This window comes from Perca fluviatilis, chromosome 14 (assembly GCF_010015445.1).
Source record: "Perca fluviatilis chromosome 14, GENO_Pfluv_1.0, whole genome shotgun sequence".
In the NCBI taxonomy this organism is placed as follows: Eukaryota; Metazoa; Chordata; class Actinopteri; order Perciformes; family Percidae; genus Perca; species Perca fluviatilis.
Window position 1 is genome coordinate 35,848,809 of NC_053125.1, and position 19,992 is coordinate 35,868,800.

At 38.9% G+C, this 19,992-nt stretch overlaps 1 pseudogene; it reads left to right on the top strand.

The window, feature by feature from the left end:
* The window catches only part of LOC120572754, a 572,223-nt pseudogene that overhangs the window by 308,216 nt on the left and 244,015 nt on the right, over positions 1–19,992 (top strand).

The window sequence follows — 19,992 nt, forward strand, 5'->3', positions numbered from 1 at the left end:
TCTTCCACGTGGCAGACAGGAGGAGACAGCGAGGCCATCCCAGGCTACAGGACATTCTTATTCTAAACCCAATAGATTTCTACAAAGGGCAAATTAAATGTAGTTGTTCTGGGATACTGGAGCTTTTAATTGTGTTCTGTTTGATGTCTAAAATCACTTTTTATTGAGTTTCCTGTCAGTGAAATGCTCTGAGTGAATTTAAGCTGGGCTTTTATTTTGAAGGGTAGACACAGAAGAGCCAGAACTATGGCAGTGTTTGTTGTGCAGTTGTTTAGATTTATTCACAGTTTATTAATATCCTACGCTGTTTTCTCCAAAATACTCTGAGTTCATGTTGTACCCAGGAGGCCGAGGGTGAAGTAGGATGAACGGCTCTGGAGATATTTAGAACACACACACACACACACACACACACACACACACACACAAACACACACACACACACACACAGAGGGGCCTTGAGTTCTAGTTAGATAAACATGCATTCAGGGAGTGAACAGTCAGCTGACTTCAGTCTGTCCTTGGTGACTGGAGGGAGTGTACATTTGAAAAGGTTTCCATGGAAACCAGAGCATTCCTCAGATAAGAGCTGCAGCTGTTTCCACGCCAACACCGAGCACATTATCAGACTCTGTGGATGTGAGGAAAGCTCCTGAATATCTCTGGGGGCTTTGATTTGTCCTGAACAGAATCCAGAGTGAGTCCAGCAGCCCCAGTGGAGATCTGCTGGATCTCAGGACCAGAGAGGAATGGAGGAGGACAACCAGAACCAGGAGCAGCGGAGCACCGAGGTCCCCAGAAGACCAGCAGCAGACTGGGACTCTGATAGCAGCCAGGTTCAGGTCAGTGTTCAGGACACAACAACCACTCTAAAGTAACCAGGCTCCGTGGGTCATCCCTTCATTCTGTTGTTGGAGATCAAATGTGGAGAAAGCAAGTTGTAGGAGCGGATTGAGTTATTGTTTTTTTGTTGATAAAATGTCTGTAATATACATTATGACCACTTGAAACCCCTTTATCAGCATTGCTGTGTGTGTGTGTGTGTGTGTGTGTGTGTCTGTGTGTGTGTGTGTGTGTGTGTGTGTGTGTGTGTCCTCTGTTCTCTGTTAATATGCAGAGAGGACAGATAAGCTTGCCCTTAAAGGCCCTGTTCATGTGGCACAGACATATTAATTGCATTTTGTGTCTGTTAAGAGGCACAAAGGAACTCTAAAACTTGCCCCAACAACTGCCGTGTTAGCTCAGGGGACGCTTGGACACGTAGCTGCAGCTTCTCCGTGTTGCCTGCTGTTTTTTTTCTATCAAAAGTGCTCGCCTAGCTATAGCGATCAAGATTAATATAAAAATCTGCTGGAATTGTCCTTTAAAGCCTCTCTCAGGGCAGCTCCCTGGTACCTCATGGGCTCGATGCTCTTGATCTTGCTCTCCCACCTTGTTTCTGCCCACATCTTTAAAGTGATGCTCACATGGGTCTTCAGTATGGTCCATCTTTGGGTTTCTTTTTTCTGTGTCTGTAGCTTTAAATGCTATTGAGGAGGAGAGAGGGGGTGTGGCCTTGACCAACTGCCACTTTGCTTATTTGAAAGCCATGACGTCTCTCTCTCTCTCTCATGGGGGGGCCAAATTCTCTGGGCGGGCAAAGCAGAGAAAGGGGAGGTAACCTTGCTCCTTATGACCTCATAAGGAGAAGATTCCTGATTGGTCCATCTGAGCTTTCATTTTCTCAAAGGCAGAGCAGGATACCCAGGGCTCGGTTTACACCTATCACCATTTCTAGCCACTGGGGGGCCATAGGCAGGCTGGGGGAACTCATATTAATGTTAAACAAAACCTCATGAAGTGACATTTTCATGCATGACATTTTGAGCAGACTGTCACTGGACATCTGGCAGAGATGGGAGTAAGTCACACATGGGCAAGTCACAAGCAAGTCTCAAGTCATTTTTTGTGACAATCAAGCAAGTCAAGTCATAGCTTTGGTCAAGCAAGTCAAGTCAAGTCATACCAAAGTTTCCATTTTTAAACAAGCTAAAAACAGTGGTTATGAACTAATGGAGTTTTATTTGCGTTTCTTCCTACTCAATATTCAAAAGACATTGCGTCCAAGCAGTTTAAATGTATACAGATAAAGAAACACAGCCTAAAACTAATATTAGGCCAACAATAAATCAACATACATATTTGTTCAACATGCCTCAAACATGACATCAAATCATGAAATTCATTCAAGTATAATGGTTCCTAAGTCAAATAATATTCTTCAAACATGCCTTACTTTCATGTGACAGAAACACATCCTTAAACCTTTCCTTCTTAAAGAAGAAAAAAATAACATTCTTTAAGAGAAGCTGAATCCCACCACCTTTGTAATTTGGAGGGATTGACTGTGTGTATCACATGGAATGGATAGTATGTTAATATTTGTCAGTGTATTTGCGAGTGAATGTGTGCGTGTGAGAGAGAGAGTGAAAAGTTATTATTGGTGGGTGAATGTGTGTATATGCATGTGCGTGAGAGCAGTTTGTTGTGTGTGCATGTGTGTGCCTAGTTTTATTTGCAAACATACTTAAGTCTGCGTGTGTGTGTGTGTGTGAGAGAGAGAGAGAGACCATGCATGTCTATCCCCTCATATCTATTTAGGTTTCTCACTTTAACCTTCACTACAGTGAAGGTGAAAAATCAAAAGCCACTTACAATGCATTGCATTTGCAAAAAATTTAATTTAATAGAACTATGTCACTCAGTTGTGAGCGATGGGGTGTCATTATCACCCCTGAATACATGGCTGAATACACGTTCAACAGGTGCACTTGATGCAGGGATAGCCATAACTCTTACCGCCACCTGGATATTGCGTCCAAGCCACATACATCTGAACAGTTTCAATTTATACAGATAAAAAAACACAGCCTATAACTAATATTAGGCCAACAATAAATCAACGTACAACATATTTGTTCAATATGCCTCAAACATGACCTCAAATCATGACATTTATTCAAACAATTCAAGTATAGTATAAGTCAAATAATACTAAGATTTATTTATTTGACTAGCAGGACAATGCACATTAATCGACATTTCTGTAAATGCGCTAGTGTTAACCAGTCGACAAATTTTCAGCTGTAGTCCTAGTTACCTATTCTTCAAACATGCCCTACTTTTATGGAACAGAAACACAACCTTTCCTTCTCTTAAAGAAAAAAAAAATAACGTTCTTTAAGAGAAGCTGAATCCCACCACCTTTGTAATTTGGAGGGATTGACTGTGTGTATTATCACATGGAATGGATAGTATGTTAATATATGTTTGTATTTGTGAGTGAATGTGAGAGAGAGAGTGAAAAGTTATTATTGGTGGGTGAATGTGTGTACACGCATGTGCGTGTGTGTGAGAATGCAGTGTGTTGTGTGTGTGTGTATGTATGTATGTGCCTAGTTTTATTCGCAAATAGAGATGCACCGATTGACCGGCAGGTCGCCGGTAATGGCCGGTCACGTGAAAATCGGCCAATTCCGGTCACCATGCCGATTTTATGCCGGTCAAATGCACTTGGGCACCACATGATTAACATTGCGTTATCAACCACTGGAAGGCAGTTTTCATCATTCCTAGCCTCCTTTAATGGTTGGGTAGATCTCACACAATAACTTGACTAATACACTAAGACACAGTAGGCCAATGCAATGATATAATACAGAGAAATTACACAATTTTCTTTGAGTAAGTACGCAAACAACCAGATAACGTTACTTAATTGTGTTTAATGTCATCACATGGTGAATATGTGGTGGGTGAAAGACAGCCACCCGCCACTGGACGGACAGCCTGAGTTGGCAACCCTATATCGGCCCAAATTGGGAAAAACTAGCTAATCAATCAGATGAGGCTACAGTCGAAATTTTGATATGCCCGACGGCACAACACCAGAAATACATTGAGCTAGCTACTACGTTAAGGTTTTAGGACTCTCAATATATATATATATATATATATATATATATATATATATACACACAGAGGTGTCAAAAGTATTCCCATTCATTACTCAAGTAGAAGTATAGATACTAGGGTTTGAAAAGACTTCTGTAGAAGTTGAAGTATCAACTCAAGCTTTTCACTCAAGTAAAAGTGTAAAAGTATTGGTTTCAAAACTACTTAAAGTATAAAAGTAAAAGTAATGTAAGGGGGGAAAAAATGCCATTAAGTACAAAAGCTAGGCTGCCCCACAGGAGCCTACAGTGCACTACCCCACCTCCACAAAAAAGGAGCACCTTACTCCATTGTATTTGTCTGTTCTGTATGTTCAAAAATATAACAATAAAACGTTGATCTAAAAAATAAATAAAAGGAGCACAATGCGACATTAAAGAATAGCTTGTGTAATGCTAAGGCCACAGGGTCAAAATTAAATGATTTATTAAAACTGTATTAACAATAACTTGTAACAATAACTTATTTCAGGCTGAGTCTGTGTTTTTCAGACAACGGCAGCTACAGTCTGGTGTTACAATCCTCTCCAGTGAAATACAGACACACTTTTACACCGTTTAGCTCTCAGCATTTTAACCGTGTTTATTCCAGCGTAGGCTAACTTTACCTGCTGTCGAGTGTAGTGTTAACTAGCGTCCCGTGCAGCGATGTTTCAGTTCCCTCTAACGTGCGTTTTCGGAGCATCAGAGAGAAGCGCAGGCATTTAAGTGGCACCTAAATAAGGCACCGAAATCAGCGTTGCTATTCGGTCCGGTAGATAACGGTCGTTAAGACACCAGTGGCGTATTAGCACCGGGTCTGTGCAGGTGCGATGGATCGCGTACAAAACAATAGGGTGTCGGAATGGTATATGTTTATACCTCTCATCCAACCACATTCAAATTCCCTCTCTCCGGATGGCGTGATTTATCTGGATAGGTTTTTTTGTGTTTTTTTTTGAATGATGACAAGCCGGAATGAAAACAAGCCGAACTGAAATAGGAGTAACGGCTATTTTTAAAATGTAAGGAGTAGAAAGTACAGATAACTGCGTGAAAATGTAGCTAAGGAGTAGCTAGAAGTAAAAAGTCTGCTGTAAAATAATTACTCCAGTAAAGTATAGATACCCCAAATTTCTACTTAAGGTAACGAAGTATTTGTACTTCGTTACTTGACACCTCTGTATATATATTAATTATACTTCAGTCTATTATATGAAGCTAAAAATGTCTGGATTGCTAACTGTTTACTTACTGGCCGTTAACTAGCTACTACTATAACTTATGCAATAGGGACGTGTTTCAGAGGGTAAGAGGGAAAGAGAGAGAGCGGCTTACTTTACATTGCCAACGTTTTTGGTAGCGTATAAATCAGGATAATATTTAGACAACAACATGTTTCAAGTTGCCATTTAACGTATTTTAGTTAGATTGCCTGATAATTAAAAAGTATAATCGTCACTATCAGACTTAACGTTACTTCTGACTAGCCAGCCATTATGGAAGCGTTAAAAAAGATTAGGCTGACTTCATTACTTACCTTTCCTTGTGGGATTTGAAGTGTCTGATGAAATTCGACGTGGTGGTGGTTGTGTCGGAAATCTTTGCATTGCAGACCGTTCGTTTCTTCTTTGCCTGGTCAGATGTGTAATCCTTATAGCCAAACTTTATTATTTTCGGTGCAGAAGGATCCATTACGTTAGTTACAAGCCTTAGCAACATTTTGTTTACTGCAGGTGTCTGTCCCGTTACTTGGTAATCAACGGGTTCCAGCGCATGCAACAGCACCCAATCAGATTTTCTCATCTGTATATGGATTTTCTAAAATCGTAAAGTTAACTCCCCCTCAATATCAGAAATAAACAGAAAGTCAAGTCATTTCAAGTCATTTGACTCAAGTCTAAGTCAAGTCTCAAGTCATGAATATCAAGTCAAAGTCAAGTCGAGTCTTTTATGAATGTTTATCAAGCAAGTCTCAAGTCCTAAAATTTGCGACTCGAGTCTAACTCGAGTCAAGTCATGTGACTCGAGTCCCCCATGTCTGACATCTGGTGATACACAGGGATGAGCTTCTTATGAATCATTCAAAAGGCCAATATTTAGAACATTGGAGAAAGCAAACCAAGTAGACTAAATAGTTATTTGACAGATTATCTGCATACTGTTAGAGATACAAAGAAGAGATCCTGACTAAATACAGGCTCAGTGACCACCAACTGGGTCAGACAGACAGGTCAGAGAGAGAGACAGACTCAGTGACCACCTACTGGGTCAGACAGACAGGTCAGAGAGAGAGACAGACTCAGTGACCACCTACTGGGTCAGACAGACAGGTCAGAGAGAGAGAGAGAGACTCAGTGACCACCAACTGGGTCAGACAGAGATGAACATCCTCCTCCACTGTGAAAAAGTATCTTCACTAAGAGATTTACACTTTGAAAAAATAGCCAAAAATAACCCTTCTCCTAGTTCCCACCAGAAGAGAAGCTGGTAGTTCTCCTAGGAGAGGTGACAGCAGCTCCTCTGACAGCTAAATATGGCATTTCATCATCTGCTGTCTTGGTTTGTAATCCCCTGGTTTGTTTTCTTGCTAATGAAAACTAATTTTGTCTTCTCTGAGATGATTTTCGACGCACTTCTTTTGACATCCTGAACTATCGCAGAAATTACTTTCACGATTGGTTGGTGATAAAAAGGAAATGACCATATTTGGATCTGACAGCATTGAGAGAGAGAGAGAGAGAGAGAGAGAGAGAGAGAGAGAGAGAGAGCGAGCTTTTTTTTCATGCTGAATGACTTATTTCCAAGAACCGTACGAGCACATCTCTGGTAAACACAATAATTAAAGTGGTGCTTTAGCGTGACTCTTTGCAGAGAAACTCAGATTTACAGATCTGTCGATTAAATCAACTAATTGATTAGTCGATACAATTGAATGAGTGTTAGTCAACTAAGAATTTCTTCAATCGAACACAGCCCTAGTGATGACAGGGTGGAGACACGGAGCAGCGTGATGATATAGAACGACTACCTTTGTTGAATTTAGAAGAAATCTACAAATGCAAAAAGACAAAGTGTAGTAAAATAAAGACCTAAATGTGTATTTCAGACTTCTTTTCACCACATGTCTGAAAGAAGACATGTTATCGAATACAAATAGCCCAAAATCTCAAATTGACCAGTGAAGAAAAAACCCCTGATGTGTTTCACCTTAAATAATGAAAAATACCCAGAATGTATGAATGGTTTGTGTTATTTTAAAGTTACCATGGAATTTCTAACAAAGTAAAACTGAAGCAAGTTTTGGACATTGTCCCCATTCATTCGAAGTCTGGGAAACATTTTTTAATATTTATTAAATTATAAAAGTTATGAAGATTACATTTCCTTCCATAATAACATGTCTGCAACTGGCTAGGCCTGGCAAACTCGATTCCTTTTTAGGATTCAGGTTATTCTGAGTCACTCACTAAACTGATCCGGGTTGTGCGAGTCACTTGAATCACTTGAGTCAGTATTGTATGCTACATCCAAGGCGAGCTTTTGATTTGGATAAAATGCCATGTTTTCATTTAGAATCTTTTAATTATATTTGAATAAAATATCCATAAATATAAATGGTCTGAAAGAAAACCGAATGTTCATTTAAAAACTGACATGGAATTATATTTTATAACTTTAATAGGACTGACAAATAAGAAAGCTGTCTGCTCGACCTAATTGCATTTTAATATACTACATTTATACACCAAACCTACAGTAGGGCTAGCTAGGCTACGTGCAGAACATTGTATGTTGTTTCAAAAGTGAAAGAATGGCTTTTGTTGTTGATTTGCTTTACCCTGAGCTCGAGAAGAAGCTGCACTTGCTCGCTCATCTGAATCAGATCCATTCATGACAACGTAAGCCGGCTGATTCAGTTGATTCGCGGGATTTACTGACTCCCGCGAGAACTCACGAGTCATCAACAACTCACGAGTCATCGAGGGCTCGTGAGTTGTCGACAACTCATGAGTTGTCTGCGAGCCGAGCTGAGGTGAGCTTGTTATGTTTTGGACTGTCTGCTCAACCTAATTGCATTTAGCATACTACATTTATACACCAAACCTACAGTAGGCCTAGCTAGGCTACGTGCAGAACATTGTATGTTATTTCAGAAGTGAAAGAATGGCTTTTGTTGTTGATTTGCATTACCCTGAGCTCGAGGAGAAGCTGCACCCGCTCGCTGCTCGCTCGTCTGAATCAGATCCACTCATGACAACGTAGCCGGCTGATTCAGTTGATTCGGAGATTTACTGACTCCCGCGAGAACTCACGAGTCATCAACAACTCATGAATCACCAACAACTCACGAGTCATCGAGGGCTCGTGAGTTCTCGAGTGAATCCCACGGTCTGCGAGCTTCCGCCTCTGAGTCTGCGGGTCGGGACTGTCTCTCTGCTCACTCAGGCGCTTGAGTTGACTTGTGGAGTTGCTGTTAACTACGAAATTGTAAGTTATAACGCTTTTTGCAGCTAAGATGGCTAGGAATAGTAGAAGCTAATGTTGCAAGAGGTTTGTGTGTGCCGCTGTTATCATGTTAGATTGAATTGTAGTAGGACTCAACTGAACCGGGTTAATGATGCTAGAGACTCGTGATTCGTGAGTCAATTTAAAGACTCGGGTTAAAGATCCGAGTGAATCACGACTCGAACAGGTCTACAACTGGCACACATTTTCCTTTTTTGTCATAAATTATTGTATGAAGAGTTAAAATTGTGAGTGAGAGCAAGTCCAGGTTTTAAAGGATATACCATGGTCTGGGTGAATACTCGATTCTGATTGGCTGCAGGGTGTCCATAAAAAAGTGAGGTAGGACACCTTCTGGTTTCTGGTGAAACTGTCTGTTTCCTGTTCTAAACGAATGTGCTACATTAAAACAAAAAGGAAATGTGAATCTGTTATTTTTAACACTGTGTGCTGCTTCAGTGCCTCGTTCTCTTGATTTGCTAGCATAGCGTTAGCTTTCTGGCTCGTAGCTAAACTGAAAGGTTCTATCAACTGAGCGGACTATAAATATCTCCAGTTGCTAAGGGTGACAAGTCGTATCTAAGTTATTGTTTGTAAAAACTTTATATTTCAATTGTAAAACTAATTAAAATATAAACTAATGTTTTAAAAATATGTCATTTGGCAAGTGACCATGGTATAAGCGGGTTAATGCCCTTCGAGGTGTCCATGGTCAGGTATTAATGGACGATGGCAAAGCGTGAACCCTCCGACACGCAGCATCGGGCGTTAACCCTTACTTCACTAACTCTCTCTCTCTCTGTTTGTATGTTGCTATAGAAACGGAGAGGAGGAGAGGTACCCAAACATCACCACTGTCAACACTGTGAGAAATCCTTCACATCATCAAAATATTTAAAGGTTCATCAGAGAGTTCACACTGGAGAGAATCTACACAGCTGTGATCAATGTGGGGCAGCTTTCACACAACAGAGTGACCTAAAAACACATCAACGCATTCATACTGGAGAGAAGCCGTACAGCTGTGATCAATGTGGGAAAACTTTTACTCAGAGTGGTAACCTAGAAAAACACCGACGTGTTCACACTGGAGAGAAGCCGTACTGGTGTGATCAATGTGGGGAATCTTTTTCTGAGAGTAGTAGCCTTAAAAGACACCAGCGCTTTCACACTGGAGATAAACCTTACAGCTGTGATTTATGTGGTAAAACCTTTTCTCAGAGTAGAAGGCTAGAAAGCCACCGACGTGTTCACACTGGAGAGAAGCCGTACTGGTGTGAACAATGTGGGAAATCTTTTTCTCAGAGTAGGCACCTTAAAGCCCACCAGCTCATTCACACTGCCTCGTAGTGAACATGTTTCCGAGCCAAGCTGTTTCCTCCTGCCTCCTCCTCATGCCCTGATAGCTGTGTTGTTATATTCTGATCTTCTCTCCACATTGAAGGCTGACCAGCAGTAACTTGATCTTCTGAACACCATGGATGTTATCCTGGCTACGACTACATATTACACTCCCTCCCTTTGAAGGGATTCATTTCACTCAAAATTAGCTTTTATTCCTGTAATACAATATGTTGAGTTATGATTTCAACTGCTAGCGCTATTTAACTAATGCTGCAACGAAGGATCATTTGTTCTTAATTTAAAAAATCCCATCACTGTTTACTAATGTAATGTCAAATTGCTGAAATATTTAGTTTATTGTCCTTTAAGACGAAAAGAAGAACCAAATCTTCATAACTGGGAAGCTTTAATCAGAACATGTCTGCTGCTGCTGCTTAAAAAATTACTTGAACAGTTAATGTGTTTAAACTGTGTCTGTGGCGCCGCCATCTTGGGACGAACAGCTGATCTTAAAGACTCAGAAAAAGATTTTTGTACTGCTTTTGGATGTTCATGTAAAAGAAATGCTAAACAAAGCAACACGGAATAACATTTTACAGATGAATAAGATGTTTTACAATATTTATCTATCACAAAATCGTTGAATTTAATATCACAAAAGGTAACAATAATCCTCATTTTAAGCTAACAGTAAGTTAACTGACTGTCCTGATACGTTAACGCTAGCTTGTGTCATGTAAAGTATTTGTTATTTCAGTAATTAGTTATACCTCAGTAAGATGCTGAATATGTTTGTTATGTGTGTTACTGAACAGTTTCTTTAATTGTGGATAGACCAGCTGGTTGTATTCGGGGGGAAGTTTGCGAGCTTTTGGCATTTTTAACCCATGTATAATCATTTGTTTTATTAATCTGCTCTGTCCTCTTCTCAAATAAACTGAATAGAATAGAACTTTCTCATTATGTTTCTTACTTTTTTTTACAGTAGTATTCTTCTTTATGACACTCTTATGACTCCATATCATCCTTCAGTTTATCACAAACATTCAACATCAGCACACATCTGGAGATTCATGGTTAAGAAGAAGGTAAAGCAGTGAGAAAAGTTGGAATGGTTTAAATTAGTAAAAGTGTTAAATGACACCAAAAATGTATTATACAAAAGTGGAATATTTTAAGGTTTTCTGAAAGCTGTCACTACATTGAATTGCAGGCTTCAATGTGTAAGAAGAAGATGAAGTTGTAGGAAAATGTGCAAAAGTGGAAATGATTTCAAATAATATGAACATCTTTAAAAAGATGAATACTACTAACATTGTATGAATATTTTTTGTAAAAGCCGATGCTAAATTGATTTGCCAGCTCAAATTTGAATGAATAGTATTCAATAGTTTTAAAAAGTATAGATAGAATTTACAACTTGTAAAAAGATTCTTAATGAATAAAAGATGTGGAACATTTTAAGGTTTGAAGGCAGGTAGATAGAAAGGCAGACAGACAGACAAGATATCATGAAGCTGAATACAACTGTAATAGCTACATGTTTGTGAACAGCTTAAAGTTTGAAGGATGTCTGTAGTTAAAATGATGTGGGAGGAGAAGCATTCAAGTCATAGTATAGTATGTCGAAAAGTTTGAAAAACATGTCATAGTGTAGAATGTCGGTAAAAAGTCATAGTATAGTATGTCGAAAAGTTTGAAATAAAGTCCTAGTATAGCATGTTGAAAAAATAGTTTGAAAACACCAAGGTGGTTCATATTTTATTACTTTATCATTTCAAGTATTCATGGTAAGAAAATGTGTTTCATAGTTTATTTAACAGATTTTTTCAGGGTCACATCAACCACATCCTGGGCTTCTGACAGCCGGCCAATCACAGTCCTCTCCTGCAGGATGACGTCATCATGGCCGCTGAAAGGACCAATCAGATTGTTTTAATACTCCTGCTGATCAATCCAGTTGTCAGATGTCCACGCGTCCTTTAACACACCATCGGTTTAATATCAGCTAACCAATGCTAACACTAAAGGGCTCTTACACTGTTTTTAATGTTGTCTCCTCTACACACTCAGAGTTAACCTGGATTTATTTATGTTGACAACATTGAATAATGAATCATTAGATTGTTTCCAGAAACAAAATGTTGTTTCTTAAAAATCTAAAGTACGTTCAGATCGTTTGGTTTTTTTGTCTAAAAGGGACTAAAGTTAAAAACCAGTTGAAATTAGTTTTTAATGATGTTTAAGAGAGTTTGATTGAGGGTCTGAAATCTTCCTATTTGTAGATGTATATATGTCTTATATTAATGGAATGAATTGTGATGATTAAACAGTTTAAGATGTTGATCCATTCAGATGGTTGTTGGGTCTTTAAAACCAGTCATGTGGAAAAGGCTTTGTTGATTGGTTCTGAAATCTTCCTGTTTGAAGATTTATATTTTTATATTTCTGACTGAATGTCCTGCAGAGCTCTATTTTTGATGACATCATTACCTGCTTCGGTGCTGACAAATCAGAGTGCAGCATTTTTACCGCACACACTGATTTAAAAAATAAAACATTTGAGTGAATTTTTGACTCGTGGTGTTTCAAAAACTTTATTAAATGAACAGTTTGTAAGAATAATAAATGTGTCCAGAAGCCCCGCCCTCCTCGGCTGTCTGTCCCTCCGTCAGCTGATTGGCTCTCTTGGCTGCGGGAGCTTCACCTGTTCAGGTAGAAACACAGAAGCACAGCTGGAACATTTATCACTCATTAACCAGCTGCTGTTCTGTCTCAAGTGATGGAGGCGGGGCTTACAGTCTGCAGGCGGCCAATGGCTGCAGCTCTTCACGGTGGAGACGATCCCGCTCGCCGTCTTCCTGGTTTCTGACAACAACAAACGCCACACAATCAAATATGTTTCAGAAACAAATTCATTTTCTATCGTCCAGCTTTATTATAATATTAATAATATAACACAAGAAGGCTCAAACATTGGTTGACCTTTGTGTACAAATAGATAACTGGACACACTCCTTCATATTTAACTATACTTTTAGCACCTAGTAGATCTGAATACAATCTAAGGCCAAGTAGATACATACTGTATGATGTTCCACAAACTAAAACACAGTTTGGCAAAACTGCTTTTAGTTACAGTGCTCCAACTTCATGGAATGAGTTGCAATATCAGCTAAAATGTAAAAATTAAACTCCCAAAAAAGATTATAATATATGTGTACACCATACAATAACAACACACAGGATTAAATATGTTTCATATACAGGTTCAGCAGATTTCTTTCTGTAGAAGAAATCCATAAAGTCCTGATGGAGTGAGATGACGTTAGACACACAAACCAAACAATAAAGTGAAAATATAAATAAATATGAACTTTTAAAGACAGAATAATAATATAAAGTATATTTACCTGAATGACAGGAGAGAGATGAGTTCTAGAGTCAGCAACAGGATGGATACCTGGAATATCACATGATAACAAACACACTACATTATATCACATTTAACTACATTACATCACAGTTAACTATATTACATCACAGTTAACTATATTACATCACATTTAACTACATTACATCACAGTTAACTATATTACATCACATTTAACTACATTACATCACAGTTAACTATATTACATCACATTTAACTACATTACATCACAGTTAACTATATTACATCACATTTAACTACATTACATCACAGTTAACTATATTACATGACATTTAACTATATTACATCACAGTTAACTATATTACATGACATTTAACTACATTACATCACAGTTAACTATATTACATGACATTTAACTACATTACATCACAGTTAACTATATTACATGACATTTAACTACATTACATCACAGTTAACTATATTTCATGACATTTAACTATATTACATCACAGTTAACTATATTACATCACATTTAACTACATTACATCACAGTTAACTATATTACATGACATTTAACTACATTACATCACAGTTAACTATATTTCATGACATTTAACTATATTACATCACAGTTAACTACATTACATCACATTTAACTACTTTACATTACAGTTAACTTCAAGGTTTTAGAAAGGGTCAACAAAGTGTCACAAATGCAACAAAAATGCAATAAAAATGTGGAGTGACAAACATCAAAAGAAATGACAAATCTTTAAAAATACATAGAAAAAAGTGGCAAAAATTTCGAAATTCTTTTTCAAAAGAGTGACTGAAGAGTCAAGAAACAAGTTGACAAAAACATTAAAAACAAAAAGTGACAAGAACTAATGTTAGGAGCCAGAGTCTTTAGTTTTCTCTTACTGTAGAGTTGGTGGAGAAAGCTCAGGTGTGAAGGAGCTGCTGTCCTTTGGTTGAATTGTTTTCAATAAAAATGATTGAATGTTAAAAGCTAAACTGCACAAAGTCTGAAGATGATGATGAAGAAGAGCAGAACTCTGACACAATGAAAATCAGAAGAATGTTTAGATAGAAGTGAAATGAAATAATCTGCAGTCTTATATCCGGTTGTCTCTGAAGTTAACAGACATCCCACCCACTTATTTTAATTTAAATACACGTTACTGACGGTCAAAGACGAACGTGGAAAACCCAAAAGAACTAGTTAAGATGTTAATGTTTTAACACTTGAAGATGTTCTCACACTTTGTTCCAATGCAGGTTCTTACTGTTAATGATGACCTACAAAAATAGATTGAAATTTGAAAAATACTTTTTTTAAATTAAAAAATATACTTTTTTATATTATGAAACACAATACTGAGGCAGTTTCTATAGCAGGTACAGGGTTAGCTTTGACTAGCAGCTAGCACAGACTTTTACATCTGCATTTATTTTGCTTAATGTCAAAGTAAATGTTTTTGTGCTTAAAGTGCTTCACATTAAAAACAGCATACACATTAAAAAAGCAGAAGTAGAAATAGGAATAGACAACAAGATAATCAACAAGAACAAACAAGACATACAAATGCAACTGCACAAACACACACACACACACACCACACACACACACACACACACACACACACACACACACACACACACACACACACACACACACACACACACACACACACAGGCATCCACATCTCAGACTCCCTATCATGGTCCTTCCATATCAGCTGTGCCATTAAGAAGGCACATCAGAGGCTTTATTTCCTGAGATGTCTCAAGAAATACGGTATGTCCCTTTACATGCTACAGAACTTGTACCGCTGTACAGCTGAGAGTATACTGACAGGCAACACTGTAGTGTGGTTGTCAGGGCTACTTCACATGACCTTAATCTACTGACAAAGGTGGTCAAAACTGCATCTAACATCATTGGGGTTCCACTTGAACCGCTCCAAAACCTTTAGTGCAAAGCAGCACTAAGAAGGCACCAGGTATTATGGAGGACTCTAGTCATCCTGCACTAAGAAGGCCCCAGGTATTATGGAGGACTCTAGTCATCCTGCACTAAGAAGGCCCCAGGTATTATGGAGGACTCTAGTCATCCTGCACTAAGAAGGCCCCAGGTATTATGGAGGACTCTAGTCATCCTGCACTAAGAAGGCCCCAGGTATTATGGAGGACTCTAGTCATCCTGCACTAAGAAGGCCCCAGGTATTATGGAGGACTCTAGTCATCCTGCACTAAGAAGGCCCCAGGTATTATGGAGGACTCTAGTCATCCTGCACTAAGAAGGCCCCAGGTATTATGGAGGACTCTAGTCATCCTGCACTAAGAAGGCCCCAGGTATTATGGAGGACTCTAGTCATCCTGCACTAAGAAGGCCCCAGGTATTATGGAGGACTCTAGTCATCCTGCACTAAGAAGGCCCCAGGTATTATGGAGGACTCTAGTCATCCTGCACTAAGAAGGCCCCAGGTATTATGGAGGACTCTAGTCATCCTGCACTAAGAAGGCCCCAGGTATTATGGAGGACTCTAGTCATCCTGCACTAAGAAGGCACCAGGTATTATGGAGGACTCTAGTCATCCTGCACTAAGAAGGCCCCAGGTATTATGGAGGACTCTAGTCATCCTGCACTAAGAAGGCACCAGGTATTATGGAGGACTCTAGTCATCCTGCACACCATCTCTTCTCCCTCCTCCCATCAGGGAGACGTTTGCAGAGCATCCCAACGCGCACAACACGTTTCAGGGATAGTTTTTACCCCGAGCTAATAAGGTTATTGAATGATAGTACAGCAGAAAGGAGGGCTGAGGTCTGAGCTTAGTTAATCTGTTCCACTGCATACTAAAACCATGTTTCCATAATCATAATAATATACAATAAAAATAATAATTACAAGGTCCTGATTATGAGAAATGAATGTTATCAAATGTTGCTATGGAATAAAATTACAGATGCCCTGGATATTACATTTTGATGGGATGTCATAATTAAACTTAATGTTGACATGGCACACTAATAAACAAGAAATTTTGAAAAGGCCACTTCATATCAAAAAGGTTGCCGACCCCTGTACTATACTATGACTTCTTTTCAACATACTACACTAGACTTTCAGAGAACCCTAAAATATTCCACTTTTGAATAATACATTCTTGCTGTTGTTTATATATACTGTATATATTTAACATTTTTACAAATTTAAATCATTCCAACTAGCCAGCAATCTAGTTCAGCTTTAGCAATTTAGCTTTTCAGCATTCACAAGCATTTTCTGCAGAATTTCAAATGTGAGACATACATTTATAATAAACTGATCTTGAGATATTTTTTCCCTTCCTGTCTAATGAAAAATATGCATCTCCAGATGTGTGCTGTTGTTGAAAGTTTGTGATAAACTGATGGATTATATGGAGTCATAAAGAAGAATACTCCTGTAAGAAACTTAATGTGAAAGTTCAATTCTATTCAGTTTATTTAAGAAGAGGACAGAGCAAATTAATAAAACAAATGATTATACATGGGTTAAAAATGCCAGAATTAGCCAAAAGCTCGCAATTGATTAAAGAAACTGTTCAGTAACACACATAACAAACTTCATATTCAGCATCTTACTGAGGTATTACTATTTACTGAAATAACAAATACTTTACCTGACACAAGCTAGCATTAGCTTAATTCAGTATCAGGACAGTCACTTAAAGGAACACGCCGACTTATTGGGAATTTAGCTTATTCACCGTAACCCCCAGAGTTAGACAAGTCGATACATACCCTTCTCATCTCTGTGCGTGCTGTAACGCTGTCTGACGGCTCCATCGGCATCAGGCCAGCACAGAACATGCAGGTGAATGGTTCCATCTAGCCTACTGCTCCGAATAAGTGACAAAATAACACCAACATGTTCCTATTTACATGTTGTGATTTGTAGAGTCACAGCGTGTACAAAAAACAACGTAACATGAGACACAGCCGTCTTCTAACCGTAAACAAACTGGGAACTATATTCTCAGGTGGAAGAATATAGTACTTGGGCGGAGTGATATGCTTGCAGCAAGCCTGTCTGAGAATATAGTTCCCGGTTTGTTTGCTGTTAGAAGATGGCTGTGTCTCATGTTACGTTGTTTTTTGTACACGCTGTGACTCTACGAATCACAACATGTAAATAGGAACATGTTGGCGTTATTTTGTCACTTTTGTCACAATTCAGAGCAGTAAGCTAGTTGGAACCAGTTACCTGCAGGATCTGTGCTGGGCTAAGCTAATGCTGGAGCCGTCAGACAGCGTTACAACACGCACGGAGATGAGAAGGGTATGTATGGACTTGTCTAACTCTGGGGGTTACGGTGAATAAGATAAAGTCCCAATAAGTCGGCGTGTTCCTTTAACTTAGTGTTATCTTAAAAGAAGGATTGTTACCTTTTGTGATATTAAATTCAACGCTTTCGTAATAGTTAAATATTGTAAAACATATTTTCCATCTGTGAAATGTTATTCCATGTTGCTTTGTTTAGCATTTCTTTACATGAACATCCAAAAGCAGACTTTAAGATCAGCTGTCTGTCTCAAGATGGCGGCAGCACAGACACAGTTTAAACGGAGACAAAATTCTGCTCTCAAGTCTCAGTCATCAGCTGATTCCAGCAGCCTTCAGGCTGAACAGGAAGTGACAGAAACACTGTGGTCCGATTCTGATTTAATAAAATGTTATCAGACCCATATATCAGCTCCTACACAGTCTCCAGTTGTTTTTATTATGACAGAGTAGCTGTCAGAATGCTCTACATGAGATCTGTTGCTGATTTTAATTACCAACAGACTGTAGATGATCTGTAATCTGAACAGATTTAGCCTCTCTGACTTCTAAACATCACTATCAGCCTCACAACATGTGTTCTGTACACAATAAGCCTTTAAATCAGACACATAGCAGTTATAATCCCTCCAAATCAAAGTCAATAAAACAGTTTATATAAAACGTCATCATGTTGAGTAGATTTTGAACCAATCAGCTGTTAGATCAGCTGAGAGGCCGGTGTTTCCCAGCATGCCCCTGGGTCTGTCTGGGTCTTGCAGTCGGTGGAGAGCAACTGCGGCGTCTGGCTCTAAAAACTGCGGCTGCCTTGATCTCGTGAGATTATCGTTGCCCACGTGTGCATGATGTCAGAGCAAGTCGGGATCAAGTCAGACACAAATCTACCCAGCATGCATTGGGCGGCGATCGCTGGTGATTGATTCTGCGCAGATCTGGCTCATCTCCAACGAGCCTATTAACTGTTCAAGTCATCTTTTAAGCAGCAGCAGCAGACATGTTCTGCTTGAAGCTTTCTAGTTATGAAGATTTGCTTCTTTTCTTCGTCTTAAAGGACAATAAACTAAATATTTCAGCAACTTGACATCACCTTAGCAGGGCTCAACATAAAAAAAATCCCCACTTGCCCCCGGGGCCAGTAGATCAGAGTTTTGCTGGCCCCTTCTACATTTTTACTGGCCCTGAAAGAAATATCATAGGTGTGATTGGCAAAGGACAAAAAGCAGGAAAATATACGCCACACCTACCATGAAGCTTCAGAAAATGGTTGGAACCCAGCTATAAATATATAAATTAATATATAAATACCCAGCTAGCCACTGCCACTGGATGTTGTGCCTTTAGCAGCAAAGCTAGACCAGGGGTCATCAACTACATTTATCCAAGGGACAGAATTTCTTTATGCAGACACTCCAGGGGCCGGACTTTCAAATAAAGAAAATAAAATTATACCTAATACGCATCTTCTTGTTTGCTATTTTCACTTTCTTACTAAATTAATGTATTAGTGTAAGCAAACCCTTAAAAACATGGAAAATCCATAATGATAACTAGATAGGCTACTTAACTAGAAAGTGATCTCAGATTAGGGGGCAGTTCACTGAGGAGTGATGGTTAAAGACTTGATTACTGAAACGTAATCAGTGTCCTGATTGGTGGAGAATGAAGAAAGGCCTGTTGTCAGGTAAACATCTCACTGTTAAAGAGGCTGAAGTGAAAAGTTGTGGAAAACAGCAGCTGTGATGATGAATGGACTGATAACCAGGCTAGCATTCGTCCTGTATGCCTCATTTGAAATAAGACGATGTTGTTATAATAATACAACCGGCAACATCATCAAGAATAAAGAACGTCATTCACGTGCATATTAAATAGCCGCATGTATTTGTTGTGGTCTTATAATACATCCATAGGTTTACCGCTCCAGCGGAGAGGATGGTTCGTTTAGACAGCAGCTACATTTACAAGAGTTTGTCCAAAGTTCAAGATTGGTTGCAAATTAAGATAAACAGTTAGACTACAAACTGACATCTTTCATTTTAGCTTGTTTGTAAAGTCGATGTTTGCAGAGTAGAGCTGTGTTTGCACAGCGCGGTGGACGAGAGTGGACAGCCAGACAGAGCAGACTGAAATATGTGTTTCTACATGTTTCTGCCTGTACAACAGGTAAGTGGGTTATTGATAAATATTGACTCTTTAATTATGGAGGGTTTATTGTAGGCTACTTACAGTAGGCTAACGAGTGTAGCGTTAGTTCATCTGCAGTAAATAATCCTCGGTTACGTTTCCAGTCAGTTGCATGTGCTGCGTGAAGTAACGCACACACCTCGGCCCTGCTGTGTGTCATCGCTGTTCAGAAACCAATCTATCTTCCAGAATGCAACGCTTGTATCCAAATTAATTGGTTATAAATTACCTGAGGTGAAAATGTGAAATGTTAGCTAACA